The 24,539-nt window shown below is 36.5% G+C and overlaps 1 protein-coding gene across 29 annotated transcripts in view; it reads right to left on the bottom strand.

Annotated features, from left to right (window-relative positions):
* RIMS2 (regulating synaptic membrane exocytosis 2) overlaps positions 1-24,539 on the bottom strand; it is a gene marked incomplete at both ends in the record, with an annotated part of 495,649 nt that overhangs the window by 228,264 nt on the left and 242,846 nt on the right. The window lies entirely within an intron of this gene.

Raw genomic sequence — 24,539 nt, 5'->3', positions numbered from 1 at the left:
AGTACGTGAAATATGAAATAGAGCGAGGAAGGAGGTGTTCGTGTGTGCCTGAGCGTGCATAAAATTATGTACAGTATAAAGCGTCATTGCTTCAGAGTTTTTAACTGTTTCTACAAAACTACTTACAATATTAAATGAAAAGGCAATTTGTATTGCATGCCTACCGATTTTCAGAAAGGAAAGCATTTGAATATGGAATGAGTTTTCTTCTAAAGAAACAGTTTTGTCTTAAGGAACGTACTACTCTGCTTTTCTAACACAAATTAGTATTTATCCTAATCACTGTAATAAAATACTTAAAACAATGGTATTCTATATACAGCTGTACAGTGGATGACGTTTTAAGGAAGGTTAAATTATCTGTTACATACAATTGATAAGAAAAACAAATATAGAAAGTTTTTTTAGAATAAAAAGCATATTAGCTTTGCTTGAAATTCCCAGAGAAATGTCTGTTGGTTAAATATCAGGAAGAATTCTAGAAAGTACAGGTACCTCATAAGTGGGAATAAATACCTAGGGGTTTGTCAAAATATATATGTATTTTATAGAATCAGAATTTAACCCGTATGGCAGACACATGGTAGGAAGAAAGGTTTAAAAAACAGTTTTAAAGAAAAGCTCTACATTAATGCTGCTGTCCATAAACTGGAGAATGACTCCTGTATTTTAATAAAGCATTCTCTTTCATGCAGTTACTTTAAATTGTAAATTATGCCTGCACATTTTGCATTATTATGTTTCTCTTGCTCTTTTTTTTTTTTCCTCACCATGTTACACAGTGAGGAAATAATACACGTTACGTGAAAAATACTTTGTTATGACATGCTACGTAATATTTTGATACTGTCGTATGCAGGAAAAAATGTTGACTTTTCTATCGAATTTCATGATCAAAAGAACACTAAACCAAAGTAGTTCTGCTCTTTTTAGTACAGACCAAAACCAACATTTTTCTATTTCCAGTACTTCAGATCCTACTTTGACATTGCTCAATCTATTCCTCTGAAACTACATCAATAAGTTGGTGAAATATACCTAACTGGTCTAATCACGGTCTTAACGCTTGTCTAGAAAACTTTACAGGGAGGATGGGAAGATACAGCCCCATAAAACTAAGCTAGAAAAGCTAATACATGCTTTAGAAAAGCCAAATATAGTCTCCTCGGAGGGGTGGTATGCACAATGGGAAATACGGCCTATTTTCACTTGTTTTCTCCTAATATATAGACCTGCATATGCTATAAAAAACCCTCAAGCCTCATTTTCACTTTAAAGAAGGAAATGTACAGAATACAAAGGTTTTATTTTCAAAAAGACACTTTGAACTTGGTCCCTTACATTTCACAGAAACATTGTAGCACATTAAATATCCTTTGATTTTATAGTAACACTTTTATTTTGAAGTTTTAATTAATTCATATTTTCTAAGTAATAAATAGGCTTTCTGTTAATGTATTAACTGTGTTTCTTGATTCTTGAAAGGAAAACATTTTTAAATGGGAAATTCTCAGCAAAACTGTTTTCTCATGACTGTTAACACCTTGACTATATGACAGGCACAAGTGTGGCTATCCTGCCAAAGGGAAAAGAAATATTCTGAAAGCTAATAATATTTTGTAAAAGGTACTTCTGCCATTGAATTGCCAGTGCTGTTTCACCTCTGCCTCCAAAGACATTGCTTCAGGGGAACTGAGTGAAATCATCGGTGAGCTCATGAAGATCTAGTCTTTACTGCATAAAGATACATTTAGAGATATCCAGAAGATGACAAGAGTTCCAGTCTACATATAGCTTGTTTTACAAATCCAGGTTTTAAAATATAATTTTAAATGCATCTTAAGCGAGGAAAACTCATCTCATTATAGTAATGATGACTTCTCACCTCTAATTGCATGAACTAAAGGCACATGAGCCCACACTGTTTTTTCCCAGCAGGTATTTTCTGTGTCATCAATACAACTGCTGTACCCAAACCCAAAGTCTGACTAAAATGTTGTAGTTGGGTTTCCTATAATTTGGTATCTAATTCTAGGAGCAGGGCACTGAAACAAAATGGGCTTTATAATCAGAACAGTTAAAATTGATCATTCTCACCGATTCCAATTCCTGACTATTTCTGAGAAATGGTGTATTTTCACTGAAATGACTAACTTTAAATATAGATATATCTACCACTAGGCATTACGAATCTACCACTGCAAATTACTGGTCATTTTTTAAGGTTTTAAAATTCTCAGCAACAATCTCAGCTATCACCTACAATCCAAAAGAAGCCACCAGAAAGGAAGCCAGGACTATAGTTATGATGTCCTTGCTGTTCTACAGTGAACATAGGACTTTACCTGTACTTTATGAAACCCATAATGGCTTTGCCAGTTCTCCTGCTCATGCCTTTTCCCACATTAATTATACAGTTTTGTATGAGCTTCACAAGAGCAAGGATTCCTATCAAACCAATCTTTTACTTGTGTGTCTACATAGAAAATAACTTCTTAAAAACAGGAAAACAAGTTATTGAAAAGTTGAGGCCCCTGAGATGTACTGACCATATACACATTCCCACTGCAAATGTGTGTATACTTAGTCACCAAAAACGGGTCCAATCTTCACTTGCTACTTGCATGTCCACAATAGGGGCATATAAGCATACACTCAAAGACTTAAATTAACTTTACAGTAACTGTACTTTACAGTATCGATGTGCTGTACATATATAAATTCATCCTATAGGTGTTTATATGAGCAGTGTTGGGCTCTAGCAATCTGGCTTATGCACACCCACATTTGAAACATACACAGTGACTTTCAGTTAGAGAAAGAAATTCTGGATCCTGTTTTTTTTAATAAAGCTAAACAAAATAGTAATCTACATATATCAATGAATACAGCAATATGTGATATCACATATTATTTGAGTGATAAATTATTGAGAGCGATAACTTAAAATTTTTAAAACTTCCCATTATACAGTAAAACTAAAATGCATTGGTTATTTTCCTACTGTAGAACTTCCAATTTCTCTCTATTTTCAGGGGGAAAAAAACCTCTTAAGGTAAGCCTTTTTACATCCTCTTAAGAGAAATTTTGCAGCCAACTCTCAAATAATTGAATCTAGACACCTCTAACTCGTCCACCCAAAGTTTGGATATTTATTGTACAGATCTGTACATCTGAATTAATGAGACTATGTTCCTTTCACAATCAGTGCAGGGAAACAGAACTTTTAAGGTGTGGTTCATTTGACCTGTTTTAGATGCGTGCTTCCTGGTGAGATAAATCATACCTTCGTCATACCCAAAATGTCTTATTTCTCCTCCACTGCTTAAAAAGAAGGTCTCAGTGACTCATTCAGATGGTCATCATCTTTTTATCAGGAGGATCCTACTACCCTAAATTACTATTTTGACACAGCCTCAACTATTTGTTTACATATCCAAGAAAACACCAAAATTATCACAGAAAGGACTCAAGACTCTTTAAGCTCTCACAGAAGGCAAGTCTACTGGACTGATTTTATAGAATTCAAAAGACCAAACATTCCTTTTAATCTGTCATTTGAACAGGGTATCACATACTCTCTTTGTCACTCTTCACCTTAGCAGTGGTAATGGAGACTAAAAAGATCTCTGGACCAGTTTCAGTCTTCAAGTCTTTAAACAGAGGTCCCAGACTCATCTGCTGGTGTAACTGACTTCTGCTTGCTAAAAAGGTTTCCAAGAGTCCTCTCACCCATGTATTATGGTGCATCCACATACTATATGTGTCCGAGATTAGATACATTTAGCCCAGCACACCTGAGGCATCAGCATATAGAAAACACATTTTAAAAGATCCAATTATTTCAGCAACAGTTAATCTTTATCAAATTTTAAGCCCTGAACCTAAACCTCCATGGAGGAACACACGCAAAGTTGAGCCGGTCGTCTGATCAAAGCACTCCCACCTCTTGCTCTACTATTTTCCCCTCTCCTTTTCAGTCAAGATGTAGAAAGCAGACTTTCTTTTTAATTTAGTTGTGTCTCACAGTAAATACGAATTATTCTAAAATTAAAATGACAAGAAAATAAGCAACAACTCCATCCAAAGACCATTTTGTTCATATCTGTACTTTTTCCATTAAAATATTTAGCTATATGTTTTAAAAAATCGTCATAGAAATTAGAAATTATAAAGCTTTTGTAGATCACCTAGATTTTGCCCTTAACACGGCATTAAGTCATCTGACAAGTCTGAATACTATAAAAGTTAATAAAATGCAATAAAACTGTTATTAATAAAATATTTAAAGTTATAAAAATGTACCCAGGATGACTGTCTGGAAGCCCTGTAGCGTATTACATTTCTATGAGAGACATGTATTGCTTAGTACACCCACACTTTTTTGAGGTACAATGAACGACTTGATAAAATCACTGGACAAAAATTTTTCAGTGCAAGTTCTATAAATATTAAAACCTTGACTGGGTAAAAGATTTGTGAAATCTTGTAAAATTAAAAGTAATACATGTAAGACACATAGTTCTACAAGAAAAACTGTTAAAGCATAATCTTTCAGTAACAAAGACACTGTAGTTTTAATTCTGACTACCAGAGAACGCACTTGCTGGTCTCTATAGATACTTCTTTTCCACAGTAGCAGATGCTTTATTATTGAGAATATGTGCATTTAAGGTGTGCAGCAGAAATGACTCAGGAAAAAATGTCACCTCGCCGATATGCTATATAAGCTGTAATATCAAAGCCATCTTTCATGGAAAAAGGAACTAATCTATTACTAAGCAAGATACAATCTTAGCTAATGTCATTATAACAGCATTCAGATGCCTCCTGAGTTCAGGAGTGCAGCTGGATACGAGAAAGGACATATGAGAGGTCTGCTCTTACTAATCTCAGTGAGCTCTATGTGCATATGGAAAGCTCGTATGGACAAATCAGGCTGGCAGAAAGACCACATCGCTGACCCAGTCTTTCTGTACAAATGGTGTCAAGCTGAAACCTTTGTAAGCTTACTGATGTTTAGTATGTTTTAGTATGTTTTGTTTAATGATGTTTAGCATGTTGTTTAATGATGTTTAGCAAAACGAAATAGGCAGAGGAAAAGATTTTCTTCTTCTCCACCCCTGTACCCAAAGCAATGGGAACCTCCCGTAACAGTGGGAACCTTGAATGACAGTGGATATTTACAAGAATTCCAGTCAGTTTCCATTATCCTTATATTTTAATGTTTCATTATGTATTTTTTCGCTTCTTAGAACAGCTTTCCCACCCAGAAATATGGTAATTAAGTATCTTTTAAAAGGCATTAAGTAATTTGAATCTAACCTACACAGATGTATCTAGTCTTTCTTGAGTGTTGTCCAAGTTCATGGTCAAGTCCAAAACAATTTATCTTCCAAAGAGTTTAGACATAAGACGCTCAATTTAATTGGCAATTCTACACATACAGAGTCATTTGGGATGCTCTAAGGTGCCCAAAGCCTTCACATAGGATATATAGATGACCCCCACCCTTTCTATATAAACCAGGACCTATCTGAACTGGAAAGCTCCTCCCTTGGTGAATTAAAAACATCACCTTGCTTTGAACCAAATAAAACAAAAACTTCTCCTCAAATTCAAATCTCACTGCCAAAAAGGAAAGGCCATGTAACTTTAAAGTCTTCACGCTGTGGAGTCTACCTGACTACATACTGCATGCTGACTTCATGCTACAGACTGACTTCATGAGCCAATGATTGTGCAAATGTGTCATTACTCAAAACTACAAACGATTTAGCCTCGCAATTGAATGAGTATATTCCCCCTTCAAGCTGATTTTCAGCATAAGGCTATAGTGAGCAGAGCACATTCCATGCCACTCGATCCTCCTCTTAACCGCAAGGTTCCCAGTGAAGCCCTATACCAGAAGGGCTCTGGAGGGAAGTGGGAAGTGAACTACAGCTATTGAAGAACTTTCATTTAAGCAGGTTGCTTTCTCTGTTTGCAGTATTTATCCATCTACACTGCCACACAGTGGGTGACTCCAAAGAGGAGCTACACAGCCAGAATTGCCTGGAGGCCATTATATGAGTGCTTAAACAGTTGCTCTGTCAGCTCTGGACACTTCAGGGACACACCAGCATTCGCACAGGAACAAATGAAAAGCTGCCCGGCACACATAAAGCACAGAAATATTTTTCAACAGAGTCACTAATGCTGTTTGAGCACTGACGGCAAAAGGAAGCTTCTTTTTGCAGGCCTTATAGCAGGCTTCGAAACGTCCTATCATGCATTTCAGTATTTCTTGTTTGGCAATAATTATTCCTCTGGATTTGTCAGCTTTCAACATGGAACAGCCTAGGAAAATGTCTGAAGGATCTGGTCCCACAAAAACAAAAAAGAGAAGCTATTCTTTATATAAAGGATATGAATTACAGTCTTGACTTTTAATATGGTAGAAGGTGTCCCTGCCCATGGCAGGGGGGGTGGAACTAGATGATCTTTAAGGTCTCTTCCAACCTAAATCATTCTATGATTCTATGAATATGTGAAATACAGAGAAATGCAGTAATTAGGAGGAAAATGTATCAATCTTCATTAGTGAAAGGAAACTGTGGACCCCACTCTGATGTTTGCATTTAGCCCTGACTATGTAAATCAGTGGCACCTGTGCTAAGAGCTGTACTCAAAGGCCTCAAGAACCTTACTGCTAGAGGCTGGGAAGTCTCAGGGCAACCAGATAAATAAATGCAAAAGATCTAGATCTCTTATCAGATCTCCTAGAAAGCAGGTCTTGACCCACTTGAGAAATTCAACGCTGCAGTTCTTAAGAGAAGTCAAAGATTAAGTAGTGCAATCACACTTCCACAGGAACTTGACAGTCATAAGCACTAAGAAAATCACTATGTGCAATTCAGCAGAGACTTCTGATTTGGAGCTCAGATTACTAGCAGATGTTGTAAAAAGTAAGAAAGTGTCCCCCACCTGAAAAGTAGAGACACCCAGAATTCATCTCAGGTAGTTTTAGATTTCTGCATTTGAACCAGTTACTCTTGGCTCCATTCATCTGACTTATTTTATAGCTCCACTTTGAGGCTGACATGAATTGTACTCAAGAAGTTTGTTTTTCTTCAATGAATGTAAAAGAAGTCAAGATGATTAGCTTGGGTGTAGATGCCTAGTTTGTGGATGTCCACATTTAGTCATCTCTGATATATGGATGTGCAGATTTATAGGACCACTACATGTGATAAAGGGTCTAAGAGTGATTTTGTGTGACCTTGCATAACTGCCCTTGTTAATGGTGAACATCCATAAACACTTGAAGTTCTTATGGCCAAAAGAAGAAAAGCATGAAAAGGGAAGCTACACAGCTGGAAGAAGATTCTGAACAGTAGAGTGTTGCAACCACAAGGCAGGTGGGAGAATCAGTTGGGAAAGGGAAGAGCACATAGCAACGCATAACCATGTGGCAGAAATGATGACATGGAGAGCATGCAGACATTGACTAGAGATAATGCCACCAAGGAAACTTCCCTGGTCTAGGTGGGTCAGTCATTAAGAATTTAAAAAGCTCTTGATTTCTTTTTTTTTTTTTTATTAATTGATACTGTTTAGGAAAAAACGTTATTAAAATTGAAAACCCTGGTTTACCCTGAAACAATATGTAGCCTTGTATTCAACTACTACTAGTACTGCTCAACAGAAAGGATACTACTCTTTACAGAAAGGAATATTTAATGTAAATGGTAAAAAGGTTTCAGCATGACTATTTTGTTCTGGCTCTCTTTCTGAAACTGAAACTTAGAATCACTGTTGAGAGAAGACTATTTACTGGAAGTATTTTCTTAAGTATGTTTTGCTGGAAGGATTTAAATTACAGGAAAGACTTTCTTCAAAATTACATTTTCTAAAACAAAATTAGGCTCAGTCTATTAGTCAAATGTATTTTGAAAAATGTTTTTCCTTGGAATAAATTGAAAGAAAGCATATCAATATGGCAAATACATTTGTATGATAAATTGGCTTCTTCCTGTAGAAAGCTACTGCATATTAAAACCAGTGGGCTGGAGCTAAAAAAAATAAAAGAGACTAAGAAATACCACAATTCCTTAATGGAAGTCCACACTCACCAGACTCCCACTGGAAGAGATGGTTCCAGCCACAGCACTGTACACATGCTACACGCCCTCATATACTTACAGGCATGCCTCTCATGACACCCAGAGTGTGACCCTATATGTCACATCATGGCCTCTAACATGTGATCCAGTACACAAACTCACACTCTGGACCACCAAGAAAATAGACCAGTACTGTTAAGAAGTCATGGGAAACAGCCAGGCATTTTATACTGGGAACCCAGTCCACCACTGCCAGTTGATACCTTATTAATACTCAAGTTTCTCAGATTTGCACACCTTTGTCGTATGTTCCCCTCTACTCTATTTCTACTAACGTCAGGGAAAACGGGAACTAATTAAACATGATATCCTATGGATTTCTACCTTGTGTGATTGTCTTCAAGACATTGACTTGAGAAGAATTTTACTCCAAAGTACATATTTGACCCCACGTCAGTCATTTTCACTTTTCCACTTCTTCCTTCTCTTCTCTCTGTAGGAAGTTTTGAGCTTATGGCTGGAAAAGGAAAATCCTTCCGGAGAATACAAAGGAAAGCACGTGTTGGAAAGCGTAGATAAGACAGTATTTCTGGATCATGCCCAGTAGTAAGTAATCAAAAGCAATTTACTACTTTTTTATTATTATTCTAAATAAGCAAAATTTTCAGTTCCTTCTTACAGCATATGTCTTTTTCCTTTTTTCTTCCCTATTCACTTGCACAAAGATCATACATATGTTCATGGGCTGACCTCACACATCTTCCTTGCTTATCTGTCGTTATCATACATCCCTCCACCCTAGAGTTCCAACTGACAGCTTCATGGCAAGTTCTTCACCATCTCAAGCTTGGAACCATTATCAGCAATACCAGCTTGACTATACCTGAACGAGGGACCCGTTTAAAGAGGAAAGCAGCACTATTAGTAATGCAGGGGAGAATAAGATCTATCAATACCATTAAAGAATCCCGTAACTGGCCTTTGTTTCAGCGCTCAGTCTTCTGTAACGCTATAATGATATTCCCATCAACTAAAAGTAGATAGGCTAGTTAGGTGTCCTGAATGAGCCTACCTTTCTTCGCAGACTAGTCTACTGAAAGTTCACAAGCTCTTGGATATAATGCATCTAGGAATTAACTGGTGTCTGGTGGAAGGTATGAAAAACCCCTATGTTTCCCAAATTGCTGGCTCAGAAAAATTCATCACCTTGGAAAATGACTGCTAAGGCAGCACAGTTCTGTCACACAAGCATGGAAGACCCACAGTTCTATGACGCGTAAGAGCTGCTGGACAACTGGGAACCACCCTGCACATGCACCACAAATTCCTTCCTCAGACTTTGAAAACAGTCCAGGCAGATTCTACTGTCTTGCTGCCAACAGCAAGGCAACAGTAAAGCCTGACACGCCAGTTGGAAACGAGCCTTATAGCACCCTGGAAGAGAACTGACTTCATAATTGGAGCACTATGAAAATTTGTGAGAAACAGCTGCAGTGTTGAAGAAACAGGTTTGGGTCTTGTGTGCTCGTGATACCGATTTCCGTTAGATTTTTCTTTTCATTACCATGTTATTTACACTCACTGAAGGAGGCTCAGTTAAACTGAAGAAATGAGTAGCTTCAGTAAAATTCTGCTTAGCATCAGTAGACATATTTACTCAGGCAGTTCACTTTGTGCTGGCTTACCCTATATTCAGCTTTCCACAGACAGACACTCCTTTTACAGCCTGAAGTTGTAACTTTGGCAAAATGACTGTCAGAATAGCTCCAACAAGGCTGCCTGGTGCCTGGACGCCCCAGGGGCAGAGGATTTACTGCACACGCACTGCATCCTAATATGAACTTATTTCAATTTGGACATTTTGGACAGACATATGAGATTTCTACCTTTGAGAGACAGCGTTTAACCAGGTGCATTTTAACTTCTTTTAGAAATGGGCATCTGTTGACAGGGAGTTTATACCAATATTTTCTTCAAATAACAGGTTTAAGGCTACTAGAACAGCTAAAGCCCATGCAAACAATAAAAGCATATATTTATTTTCTCAATATGTATCTGTATGCATAGATCCTTCCAATACTTACTACTGACAGAAAAAAATTACAGAAAAACTAAACCCTCATATTGTGATCTTATTTACTTTCAAGTAAATAAGAATTAGTGCTTTGATGTCAACACTAATTATTACAGAAAATCACCCTCAGCTACTTTGAATCAGTATATCTTAATTATTAAGTAATCCTCAAATTTACAAAGTGAAGACAACAGAAGACCATGAGAGACAGCAAGGGAATGGATTCTTTATGAGATGTGATGTCAAATTCACAAACAAGAACATTAAATTAGCGTGTCAGTTGTACTCATGACAGAGCCGTATTAATTTCATCAAGAGAACAATCAACCATAAGTAAAGCTGAAATAGTGAACATGTGAGGAAGGAAAGGAAAATCTTCTTAGCTTAGTTTTAAAGAAACGTAAATATATTAATTCATAATAGCTTTCTATATTTTTATCCCCAAAGTCACAGAGATAATCCTCATGAAAGGAGACACTACTAACATAGAGATGCCTCCTACCATAGGCACATCATTATCTAGAATTATTTCCACCATCAGCCCAACAGCCACCCATATATTATGACTGAGCATCAGCCAGTTATTTCATTGATCACATCTTTTCCCTTTCTCTCCACTACTTCCAGTCAGGATCACTGACGTCTTGCAACCAAAAAGTGGTATTAAGAAATACTCATTTTGTGATTTTCAGTGTGAGATAACCAATAAACAAATAATGTGTCTGTGTATCTAATAGAATAATACAATAAAAAAAAAACAAAATTAAAATAACATATCATTTAAAAATAGAAATATTTATAATTTTGAAGTGAAACAATATTATAAAATAATCAAACCATATCTAAGTTCCAGTTCATCATTGCTTTTTTCTGTTCAGTTACTAGGGTTTCTTTGGGAGGAAAAATATCCTCCACTTTTACCCTTGAACACAGCTGTTGTCCCACAAGGACAGCTGGAGGGAAGGGGTAACACAAAAAAGGTCCAGTCCACATTTTTGAGCATGGCATTCCCACTAATGTATTACATGTTCTCAGTGGGCACAGAAAAGGACTCTAAATTCACTCTATGTCTCACTGATGAGGAAATGCACATTTTAGAATAGAAATAAAAATAACCTTAAAAACAAAATCTTCTGTATTACGTACTTGAACAACTAGGCATTTCAAATAGCAAACAACCACTCAGGAGTTAAGATGACTTATTTTCTTGTCTATAATTCTCAGTTTACATTACGCAGAAAGCCATGGGCAAATTTTAAAATTCTACCTAACAATCAAGAGGGAAATAGAACTACTGTGGTATACATCACCAGTTTAATATTAAACTATTTCTATTAAGGAAATACAGCATTTCAATACAAATCATAGCAGTTTTTTTCTTTAAAGCTGATCTAATATGTCACATGGGGAATGCTAATAACAGTCTAAGAGATTGTCTAAACAGGTATAACTTTTAACTAATTCAACCATCTACCTTCTCAAAACTGATTTCTAAACTGCATCAGACACAACATAGGCTCACTTCACTGTTAAAATGATCTAAGAAACAAGATCTTAATCACAGCAGTAAATCCAAAGCATCATCCGTCCCCGGCAGCACACATGCCATAAACGGTCTAGGAGCGTGCAGTGCATCTGCTGATCCAGTAAACTGGAGTGGCAGCAAAAAAAATCAGTGCTAGAGGGTTTTTCATCACCTTGACACTGCAATAAAAGCCTTTGTAAACTAGTAATTGGATCATTAATTATTGATCTCCCCTTTAATAGTCACAATGAAGAAGGTAATTTGGTATATGTAAAAACACCTATTGTTTTAACTTTGGTTACATGCTATTTTTGTCAAACCGCCTTCTTTGAAGGAAATTAATTCCCTCCTTAGAGAGGAACAGAAAACCTGAAAATGAAACTCCAGTGGATTCCAGAAGTAACAATCATAATTAGCTGTCTAATTTAGCTTCATACCTTCGATGCACAGGCTTGACAGCGTGATACTATATAATCAAATTAGTTTAGAGTAATGATCCGTCATAACCTGTTTTATAGTTTAAAGAGCAGATGTGCAAAAACAAAATACCAATGACTGTGGTTGCTTTTGAAGACACCTTAGCACCATCAACCTTATTTTGTGCCTATATATGTTTATATGTACATATGCCCATGCAGGGAAATTCACGTGCCTTACATCAAGAAGAAGGTTAGGTTGCAAAAAGAAATATACAGCAGGTAAGAATGACGTGAGACTTGGTTTGCCATGGAGCATTAATTTAGTCCCTACAAAATGAATTAATGTATAATTTTTCCATAATATGATGGAAAACTCCCCCCATCCCCCAGGACCACAAGCATCTTCTGTGCACAGAACAAAGGGTGTAGATTAAATAAGTAACTAATCGATACATTTGTTTCTTCAGTTAATGACCCATTTCATTAGTTACTGAACGTAATCTAAATGCAGATCTAAATATAAAATTATTTTTTCCCGAGAGTATTTCTCTGGTGCTCTCAGAGTAGGTTAGTTCTGCAAGGAATTTTTCTGTGTGGCGTGTCTGCATAATGAAAAGAAGTGGATGCTATAACTACCCTCTTTTAAAAAGAGCTGCTGACATACAGACACAGAGCAAAAACTGTGAAATGTTCCAAACAATTGTCAGTGCCAAACTTGAGAAATACAGGACTTGATTTTTCTTCAGTAATTTCTAGGGTTGTAGTTCTGCCTTTTCCTAGCTCTATTACACTCATGCTTAGTAAATGACAAGAATTTATAAAATTCTACTTACCAAACAAACAATAAATTTTATTATATGATTAAAACAAAAAAAAAATTCCTCTTCCCAACATCCGTCCAGGACTGCTCATTTCTATGCATACAAAGTGGGTGGAAACCTCCTTTGAATAGAAATTATCTAAGGATGTTCTTCAAAGAGAATCAATACGGTTAAATGTTGCGGAGATATAAAGGTAAGATTGTTAAAGTGATATATAGAGACATACAGATACATTCACATCCCCAAATTAATTTTGAAACCTAATGATAAAAAGTAGATTTCTAAATTGTAATTTTCAGTGTCTTCATGATTTCAAAAGAATACAGAACAATGGAAGAAGCACGAAAGAATAGTTGGTTGATGGTAGCTCTGTAATTATTTCATTTAGCTGAATACATAAATAAGCATGTTACTCAGGGACCTTTCCCCAGTCAACAAGCACTACTCCCATAATTATAGCCTTCATGGTAGCTGAAGCTGGAATAAAAGTTACATAAGGGATTTAATCTCAGTCTCCTGTTTTTATATGATCACAATTATCCAAAAATATACCTCCTGAGGCTAAATATTTCCAGAATTAGTTTAAGCGAAAGGTCAGTATTTTTCACTGCTTTTTAAGTAAAATTCCCTCATATCCTCTCCTTGTTTGTCTTTAAATTTCTGGAAAGTTGAGGTGAGAGGAGAAAGAAAATCATAGTACTTAACGCCTGCAGAAACAGCAGGGAATTTCACTTCATAAATTGAACCAAGTCCTACTTTATGGATACCCTCATTGTACAAAGCAGTCCTTCAGCCAGTGTAGCTCGTGTAGCTCACACCAAAAGAGTTTTTCAGAAGCAATAAAATGATGAGCCTGGACCACCATTCTCTTCTCCAGGTAGAAGAACTATATTCACAGAATAGAAGTTGCACATTTCTGATGTAAACTCGGAGACTATAGTGCTACAAATGGGGTGTTTCTTGTTACAAATATCTCAAGGATAACAAAGCAAAATGCTTCAAAAGCCACCAAGTGAGTTCAGCTAGAATTGTGTAAGATACATTTGTAGCCATTTTCTAAACATCCTCTTCTCCCTGGCTTCAGTTGCTCATTTCCTTCGGAGTGTGCCTTACTTGACAATATAATTAAAGTAGATTAACACAACCCTTCAAATAAAAGGCTTTTGACATTCACCTTGTGACTCTCCGTATCAGTTTCCTCTTCAGATAAACTGCTGTTGTACTAACCCACTACCACTTAAAGAAGACTATATTCAAATATTACTGTTAAAAAGAAGGTTTTGTTGCCTTTTATGGTAAAGGAGAGGAAATCAGGGCAGAGGCTGCCTCTTTTCCCCATCATGCATTCTTGATATCTTTGTAGGGACTCAGATGTGAAAAAAAAAAACCCAGTTGTGGGATCCACCTGGCACAGGTGTCATCACACTGACCTTAACAGATATTGGCCAGCTGACTTGTAAACAACAGAAAGTTCATTCTCCTGATTTAAATATGGCAGTGAACATTTGTAAATGCACCCATTAGTCCCTTGAAAGACTGATCAGCAATTTCATCTTAGAGCTCCCCAAGCATTCTTTTCTACCTGTGTCTGCTCAGCACAGACAAAATACCGTAGAGCATCTTTGCGGTGCTGTAAGAACTGCAGTCCTTGCCCAAGTCAAGGTTTTATAAAAAAGCAAAGCCTTGAATAAACTACAAGATAATACATTTATAATGATTAGAATATTGTATTACCTGAATCTGTCATTATAAAAAAGTCTGTGATGATATTTTATTTATTTTCTTGTGGTTAGAAATAATTTTAACCTCAGTATTCCTCTGTTGCTGCTTACTATTATGCAAGTAAATTTGGACTATTAGTATCTATCAAAAGAAAATAATATTAGCTTAAAATGAAATCTTGATTAGTAATACTGCAGATACAAAGAATGACACTATTAACATTTATCACTATACATTTCATAATGGACTGTGATTTGTAATTCCCATTTCTAGAACTGATTTGTTGAAACAGATACCACAGGTTTTTACAAATGTAGGATTGGCTATGCTTATAGCTATACACTGTAAACAACACAAGCACTTAATGACTTTTTAGGGTGACATTGCTGTTCCTGCCTACTTTTTTTTAGATCATCCTCTGTCAAATCCGATAAAGAACTGGCAAGTATGATATGCTTTGGGAATAACAACTTTGGCAAATACATGTCTCAATGAAAACAATTAGAGAATTTAACTGTTTCTCTGTCACAATTCAGCATCTTTTATTTTTCTTCGTTGATCTCAAATGAGATCTTATGAAACAAATGGCTTCCTCGTTTCATATATGACTCTGTTCTTAAGATCAGGCTCTTATACTTTTCTTTTTTGTTTGTTTTTACATCCTTTCTTTTATAAGCAAAGTATAATCAGCAATTTGTTGTTTCTTTTAGTAAAGTCAGGAGCAACACAGGTTGCTAATACAAAAATCCCCTACTCCCTGGCCTTCATACATTTACAAGTGTAAGAGTGTCCCAATGGGGGAAAGGTAAAAAACTTACTGCACTTTTTCTCTAATACCGGGTACTGCACACACCAAGAACTTAGTAGGAATTTGCCTGTTCCTAGAGAGAATGGAAGGACTTCAATGGGACCCTTCACAGTCTTTTATTAAAGTGTCCTTTACAACCACAAAATCTTTTCCTCTTCTTATCTCCAAAAACTCTGTCACATGCAGTCAACATCATGTAATCAGACATGGGAGCTAAATAAATAGGTGAATGCAACGCTAGTGAAAGACAACCTCAGATACAAACTTACTCAGCTACAAAAGTTGTCCCAACTTTTATCAAGCCATGAGAAAAGTTCCTGAGCTGATATTACACTGCAGACAATGCCATAGTCCTCTCACTGGCAGCTGCAGGTTTCATACTTAATCCTACGAGGCCCTGAACATGAGAAGGCAGCATTCCAGGCAACACCCTACTGCAGGCCATAGGTTATGAGTTACCAATCCACAGCGTAGCAGAAGACCAAAGTGATCATCGACCTCGTCTACACAGCTTGGGTACATTGAGGAATGGGAGCTATCTCATCTATGACAGGCCTAATAAAATAGGTGACTCTGCAAGATTCATGCATTTTTTCGCTTCTGTGGAAGCTGCCTATTCTTGTAATAAACACTTTCAGAACTGTTGTGTAACCAGGAAACCAGGTACGATGGGTGTCGAGACCATGCAGTTCTTTCCCTGGCTTAAAGGCACCCATCAGGAGAACAAGCGGGCAGAGACAGCACAAGGAAGCACTGCTGTGGATTGTTCTTTCTCAAACACTGTCTAACAAAGGCAGATGTTCCACACTGGTGACTGCAGGCCCTGTTCCCAGCTCTGGCCCTGTACAATGTCTTGGTTACTTAATCTGCTGGAAGAGATGATAAATCACAAAAGAGTAGATTTAGGAGAGCTTTGAACATAGGGAAAGGGGTATGAAGTCAATGTACAGAAATGAACAAATGCCAGTAGTGCTAATAGAAAAGACTTTGCTTTGTGCCTGAATAGAACATCACTTCAACCAAAATTTTGACGAGTGACCCCCAACTGAAATCTCACAGTTATAACAAAGGTTATCTGAAATGTGAATCTTCAGTTCTTCCCATAACAGTAATGAGCAATGAGCTCAAAATACAAGGGATCCGAATGCTAAGCTTTGTTCTGACAGTGATCCATTGATTTCCAGTCCATAAAATCAAGATAATAAAGCCTTCTTCCACCTATAGAGATAAAGGAATGAATGTGAGCTACTCAAATACTACTGTGATGACCGTTCTGCTAAGGACCATGAAAAAAATGGACAGTTACAATAATCCAGGCTCCTTCAATAAGAATTAAAAGAATAAATATCTGTCTCATTTCTCCAGATATCATCCATTACCTATAATGAAAAAGGCAGATGCCTGCTGAAAAAGGACGATGGGATAATCAAATTAAAGATATTGGTACAAAGCAGATATTTAAGGAAGCAAAGTACAGCTGACCATGCAATCTTGTTACCGATTTTTTCTAATTCATACTTGATTCTGAAAAAGAACAATATTGTATCCAAATTCCAGTTCAAGGGAAGAAGTAATCAGAGGTGGGCTCTGATTCTGTGCACAAAGAGCAAATGAATTCTCAAAGGTGAATGCTCAGGGCTGAGACTCCTCGGGCTGGTTTGCAGGAGCTTATTTTGTCACACTGTGAACTTAGTTTTGAAGAGTAATTTTAATTTTTCACATCAGTAGTTTTTTTACAAAGCTCCTATTTCCAGTTCTTGTTTGCTTTTGAGTTAAATAACATTCTAGTAGGATAATTAGAAAAACAGAAACAAACTACATCAAAAGTTTGCTTAGTTCAGCTATTTCACATAAAAGGAATTTAAATTTAATTACTCAGCCTATGTATTAATAAAATGAAAAAAAGAAATGTACTTGCAGCTGTGATGTTTGGGAGTATAGAAACATAATTTTTCACGCAATTTGAATATTATTCATTTCAATATTAAAAATCTTTATTGTACCTTAGCAGGTACCACTTTCTATTTAACAACATCAAAATACTGTTCTCAGTTTATATTTGACATCAGCCAGAATGTCCTCAGATGGCATTGCAAATACAGATAAAACTAATAATGTGGTCAGCATTTCTCAAATTGTATTTATATAGTAGTTTTTGCTTTGGGCTTAGGAAAATACTTGTTTTATATAAATACAGCACTTTTAAATGCATACGTTATGACTGTTGATGGTGATTGCTTTGGTTTGTTTTCTGCTAACATCACAGAAATGAGGATCATACAAACAGAAGTATCCTCATTAATTATATTATATTAAATACACTAAACTTATTCATGGACATTTTTTGTAGAATACGGAGGAAAATGTGTTTCTTCATATAAAAAATTCTCATTTTGGAATTTATAAGATACTACAAAAATTAGAATACTACTTTCATCTGTCAAGAGTAATTATTTTTTTAGTTTGAAAAAATTTGCCTTGGGTGACTAATGTCACATGGGTTATATTAAGCTGAAATGTGTAAAGTAGCATTGTTACAAAAGCCTTATGTTAATATTCACAAACCTTTTGGTCTTTCTGTAAGCACGTAATACTGCATTTAATGGAACTGTTCCAGAAATTTGTCATTACTGCTTACAGTAAAACAATATAATTTTTTTAGATATTGAATACAGCTTTTTTATTTATAGAATCATAGAATTCTTTAGGTTGGAAAATACCTTTAAGTCCATCAAGTCCAACCGTTAACCTCGCACTGCCAAGCCCACTGCTAAACCATGTCCCTCAGCACCACATCCACATGTCTTTTAAATACCTCCAGGGATGGTGACTCCACCACTACCCTGGGCAGCCTGTTCCAATGCTTCAGTTTAACATCAAATATATTTTTATTACTTAGCTCTTCCACAGACAATGCACATAAGTCTGCAGCATGTTTCTCATTAGAACTTTCTGAAAAGTCTACACTATATTGCACAGCCTGTGGGAACATAATGCGATCGATAAAGAAAAATGATAGTATTATCTGTCTGTTTCATCATTACTATCAACAGTCAACATTTGAAAGTATTACCACACTGTTTCTATTCCTGGAAACACGTTTCATATGTTTCATATTACCATATTATTTCACACTGCTAGCTACTGGGAGAATATGGAGTAAGTTATAAGTATAAACTACTGCATTAAAGTCCTAGATTTGATTATACATTAATGTTATACTTACTGGAAAAGATAACCATAATCCATATAAATGCCTCCAAAGGAAATAGAGAAATTCTCAGCTGACTTCTGAATTCATGACTTTCATATTCTGCCCTTTGCTCTGCCATGTTCATTATTCATGATTCCGATCCCAGTACACATTAACATTTCAAATTGAAAAGTGAATTCAATTTTTGTACTTTTTCCTAACATATTTTTCAACTACAGGCAAAAAGGATTTTTGTGCATATGCTAAAACACTTCTCCAAAGCAAGTTCCATATTTTAATAAAGAGCTTCCCGCAGGCCAACATTAGATACCACATACACTTCCCACGCTGGATTTTCACTCTCAATTGCCAGTATTTTTCAGCCATTCTCTTTGTGGTGTTGTAAATGCCTGTATAGGACGCTGGGTAAAAGAAATCAAGCATCTTATTTCTTAAAAACTGGTGTAATTGGAAACTCTCATACAGCTCTTGCTTTCAAAACAAGAACTTCAGCAGCCTAAACACCATAAAAAGGCAAAGGTGAGTGCCTCAGACAAAAAGCAGATGTTGTCAATGAACATCACAACTAGAACTGAGATTTCCAGTCATTGCTTAGCTGAAAGGCAAAAAAAAATGTGGAGCTCCACGCTGAACTCTCAGTGGTTTCTGGATGAAAGCTGCCCATATTACAACTTTAAATGGCAGTTCTTGTCACCAATCTCACAGGAAAATCAACCTGTCTCTCAAGAGCTTCTTCAGGATTGTACACCTCCAACTGTAAACTGCTGTGCAAGTAGAACTTTGCTGATGTTCGGGAATGAGAAGCAAACCATCTCCTTCTCCCAGCTCTCTGAGGCGCTTAACAAGGAGCACAGCAAAAAACAGGGTAGCAGAATGAAGAGATTTGACAGGGATAGCAGGTCTTTTCACTAAGATGCCAATTTTACAGTCATCTTTCAGAGGAATAAAAACACTTTCAGCCATAGCCAAAGAAGATATAAAACATCTGATAATATTAGATGGATATACTGTGCTAATATACTTTGCTTCTTTATTGAACTTCTACTTTGAATGAGAAAGTAACTTCAGAGTTTGCCTTTCCTCCATGTTCTAATTTACTTATATGACGTATAAATCAAATAATAATAGGGGTTACCACTAACAGTAACATAATGAGTTACATATAATTTCATTTTTTTAATAGATCATGAAGACCACAAAACAAAGTACTAAGAAATGGAAAATGCTTTGTTGATGTCAAGTTCTCTGTTTTGTCTCTACTTTCCTTTCTGTCTTTTCAGTTGTGAGTTCTATGTAACATTGCAGATACCGTGTATAAGCAAAAACACATATGTAAACCATACAGCAAGCCTAGACTATTGCATAGTACATATTCTGAATCTTTCCTAATGATTTGATTGCTTTAGGACATGGGAAAATTAGCTTCATCGTATTTGTAAAACATTGGATTTTTCTGATTGTTCTTGAATCTACTAATGTTTCTACATTTTTCCTTTTGAAATAATAATAAAATAATGTGTATTGCAATTTCAAAGTTTGCAATGAAGGCCTTAACAGATAAATTTCTCTGCTATAATGGATTCATTTCATATTAAAAATATATTTTATATATTTAATAAAATATTGATAGTATTTAACATGTATTTACAGATTCATCAGGCCTGCTGTTACATACTTGCCTATTTTCTTCATCTAACACCAATATAGCAAATTTCACCCTTAGAACACTTTAAAAAGAAAATAATATAGAATCAGAATATTTTGGGTTGGAAGGGACCTTTAAAGGTCATCTAGTCCAATCCCCCCTGCCATGAGCAGGGACATCTTCAACTAGATCAGGTTGCTCAGAGTCCCATCCAACCTGACCTTGAATGTTTCCAGGGATAGGGCATCTACCACCTCTCTGGGCAACCCCTGCCAGTGTTTCACCACCCTCAGCATAAAAAATTCCTTCCTTATATCTAGTCTAAATCGACCCTCTTTTAGTTTAAAGCCATTACCTCTTGTCCTATTGCGACAGGCCCTGCTAAAAAGTTTGTCCCTATCTTTCTTATAAGCCCCCTTTAAGTACTGAAAGGTGTCCCATTCTCCAGGCTGAACAACCCCAACTCTCTCAGCCTGTCCTCATAGGAGAGATGCTCCATTCCTCTGATCATTTTTGTGGCCCTCCTCTGGACTGGCTCCAAGGGGTCCATGCCTTTCCTGTGCTGAGGACTCCAGAACTGGACGCAGTGCTCCAGGTGGGGTCTCACCAGAGCAGAGTAGAGAGACAGAATCACCTCCCTCGACCTGCTGGCCATGCATTTTTGATGCAGCCCAGGATACAGTTGGCCTTCTGAGCTGTGAGTTCACATTGCTGGCTCACGTCCGGCTTTTCATCCACCAGTACCCCCAAGTCCTTCTCACCAAGGCTGCTCTCAAGCCCTTCATCCCCCAGACTGTATTGATACAGGGGCTTGGCCTGACACAGGTGCAGGACCTTGCACTGGGCCTTGTTGAACCTTATGAGGTTCACATGGGTCCACTTTTCCAGCTTGTCTAGGTACCTCTGGATGGCGTCCTGTCCCTCAGGCATGTCAACTGCATCATTCAGCTTGGTGTCATCTGCAAACTTGCTGAGGGTGCAGTTAATCCCACACACCATTCACAAAGTATTTCAAATTTGAAAGATTAGGTAAGGAAGAACACAAAAATGGGAATTTGTGTATATTTCTTTAAGAGTATAGCATCTAACAGTCTCGAAGGGAAATAAACTTCAAATTTTGGTTCATAAATTCTCTCAAAATGTTATCATTCAAACACTAAAAAGAAAGAAGGAAGGAAACAAAGTATGCATTTACTTTCTTTGTATGTAAAACTGCTTATTTGTATCTCTATTTTAGTCGTTGAGCTGGAGGTGGGATTAGTTTGATCTGACACACACATGCAAAAGGATAACTGTTCAGAGTAGAAAATATGCCCCACCCCCAGTACAATTCATTTTCTCTTCAAAAACATATGTCACCCCATCCTATTTGTTGACCAAACAAATCACTGAACTTCAGGAAAACAGAACAGTATTTAAGAAGCTGAAATGGCAATAAAAGCTTCAAAGTTCCAGAACCAGACCACTTCATTTTTTTCTGTTACAGTGGCCATGCAGCGAGCAGCCATGACAGAACTCGGAGGACTTCTATTAGCAATGCTTTTAGCCATTTTAACAGTCCTACTCAGGTCAATGACGGGCATTAACTTCACGACCGCTCGGTTTGCTGCACTGCCATTCCGTAGTCTTATGTGCGAATCTAGGGTGTTAGCCTGGATTTACTGCCCTCCTATCCTACTACGCAGACCCAGATCAGCCTTGTGCCCCAATTCTCTTTGTTGCAAATGCCTCTTGCCAGTTCCACACAGTTCCCATTTTTCTTTCTTTTCCTTGCTACCGCTATTACTTTTTTTCTCTCTCTGCTCTCCATTCCAACTGTTTTATCCCCTTTTCTTTACTAGGGTGCCAGAAAAAGCAAAGACTGATTATGCTGTACGTCCCTGCCTCCTCAGGTTGGCAGACATTTTCTGACTATCTCATTATCCTTTTTCTTTCATAGCATTGGACCATGTTAGCATCACTGTTAGGAAATAACTTGCCAAATGTTTTACCACCAAAATACCATGGAAATGAATCCACTGTGAACGAATCGTGAACAAACCAACATAAATTTTTGCCCATGATATAAAGGTTCCAAGTTTTTCAATTCCAGAATGCAATCCCAATCTAATTTCTTTTGTGAATATGAATACTTTGCTCAATCAAACCTTATCCTGTGGCAGAATATTTTTTTTAACTTTCATTAGGTCACAAACAGTCTTTTTTTTTTTCCCCTCCCCAAAAGCTCCAGTTTGTCTCTTTGCTAAGAAATATAGATATTTGTGAAGAACAAAAATCAAATCTTCTTATTAGTGTTATATGCATCTTACAACGCAGCTACTTCATTAAAAGTCTGTTTTCTTAAGGGCAACGTTGAAACCAATACCAGCAGGGCAAAAAACCCAGAACAGAAAAGACTAAAGATTAGACACAGAAATATGTTCAGATAAAAGGTGGTTAATCCCAAAGACTTGAGTTATAGAGGATTATGGGGCTCCTGTAGGGCAGACGTTTCTTTATTGATGTCACAGAACACAAAAAGCAAACAGAGGGGGAAAATGCATAATTTTTCACTGACTACAGATCCTCCACATCCTAGATACACCTAGCAATAAAGGTAGTCTTCAAAACAAACTGTGGTCTGCCTACAGACTTTGTGAAGGGACCAAGGAGTTTTGTTTTCTCAGTTTTGAGTCATATCCCCCAACGCTTTTCCATAGTTTATAACTGTTATACCGCAACTGTTGTGTGCGGCAAACCTTTACAATTTGCATTAATAAAGAAAATCATTAACAATCAGACAAATTATAGTGTAGAAAGAAGGTCACATCTAACAAGTCTGCCCTTTTAAGTTCACCTCAGTGCACGAGCACTGCATTACAATGACTGTATTCTCTTGTCCTTTCCATTCTTAACAATGAATGAGTTGTGCTGTTCTCCTGACTGCCTTAGGAGAGCATCTCAGCCCAAACGAACTCTTTCTGCAAATTTAAGTAATGTCAAACACAAGATAAGAATGTGTAGGTTGTTTACTGATAAGATGAATCAAGAAACTAGTTATGAAAAATAAAAGTCCCTGTGGATATAAATGTCTACAACTGCAAAATAAGTTCTGGGACAGAAAACTGGGAGATTAATTTAGATTAAGCACTTAAAATATTTCATTGACACTTTGACTGAACATAGTATTAAAAATTCAAAGTCTACAATCACATTATCTCAGCTTTATCATATTTAAGAATTTGTTGTGCCAAAACACTGCTTTATTATTTTTCAGTCGAAGTGTCTGGCTAAAAGTAAGACATTACCTACCTTTTTTTCTACTATAATTTACTCATACTGTGAGCATTTTGTTCCATGAGGAATGTACAACAAGGAAGCAGAACACGTCATATGCACACTTTTCAACTGTATTACAATCCTACATTGTATCATGCCATAAATCAAGTTTCCTACTTTAGGAAAAAGAATGTACATGACATGCTGTTTACTGCTTAGTCATGTGTGATGCTATAAAAAGATGTAATCCTTACAACCTTCTTATCAGAGAGATATTTCAACACTGGGCTTCAGAAGTGCATCTGCTATCCACCATCAGTTTAAATTTCCCTGGCCTGAATATTACTCTTCCACCAATATACTTCTCTCTTGCACTGCTGAAATGATATTTGTGATGATATTTTTTCTAAATATTCTCATAAAAAGAAACTGTCAAAAAATCCTTAAGATAACTCACCAGGACCTTCAAATGGGAGTATGTGTATAAACGTAATTCAAACACTTTCTTTTACAAATAATATCACTGTACTTGAAAAGAAGACTAAAAATTTCAATCAAAGATGAGGCATAGCTTTACAAAAACATTGCGGTCTGGACACAGATGCAATTAATTAATTAATGTGCAGATGATTTTCACAGCAGAGGTACAAATGCTTTACTTAGCCATGTCTGCACAGGCATTTGAGAACAGACTTAATCTGGTATGCCGATTCACCGTCATAACTCTTAACGAAGGTTTATAATACTATTAATTAACCTGATTTTTTTTCCTGTTAAAGGAAATAATTAGAGTTTTCTTAAAGGCAACAAATATTTCATTCAAAATTGTGGATAAACACTGTCATTGAAAGTGCAGAAGCAAGCAGAATACTTTCTTCTTTATTTCTCTTTTAAAGTTTTGTAGGATTAAAAATATAGAGCACAATAAACTCCAGGTGTTATACAGAT

The sequence above is a fragment of the Vanellus vanellus genome, assembly GCF_965231255.1.
Source record: "Vanellus vanellus genome assembly, chromosome: 2".
Classification (NCBI taxonomy): domain Eukaryota; kingdom Metazoa; phylum Chordata; class Aves; order Charadriiformes; family Charadriidae; genus Vanellus; species Vanellus vanellus.
The sequence above is the reverse complement of the archived record's forward strand: the minus strand, read 5'-3'. Positions and strand labels throughout refer to the sequence as shown.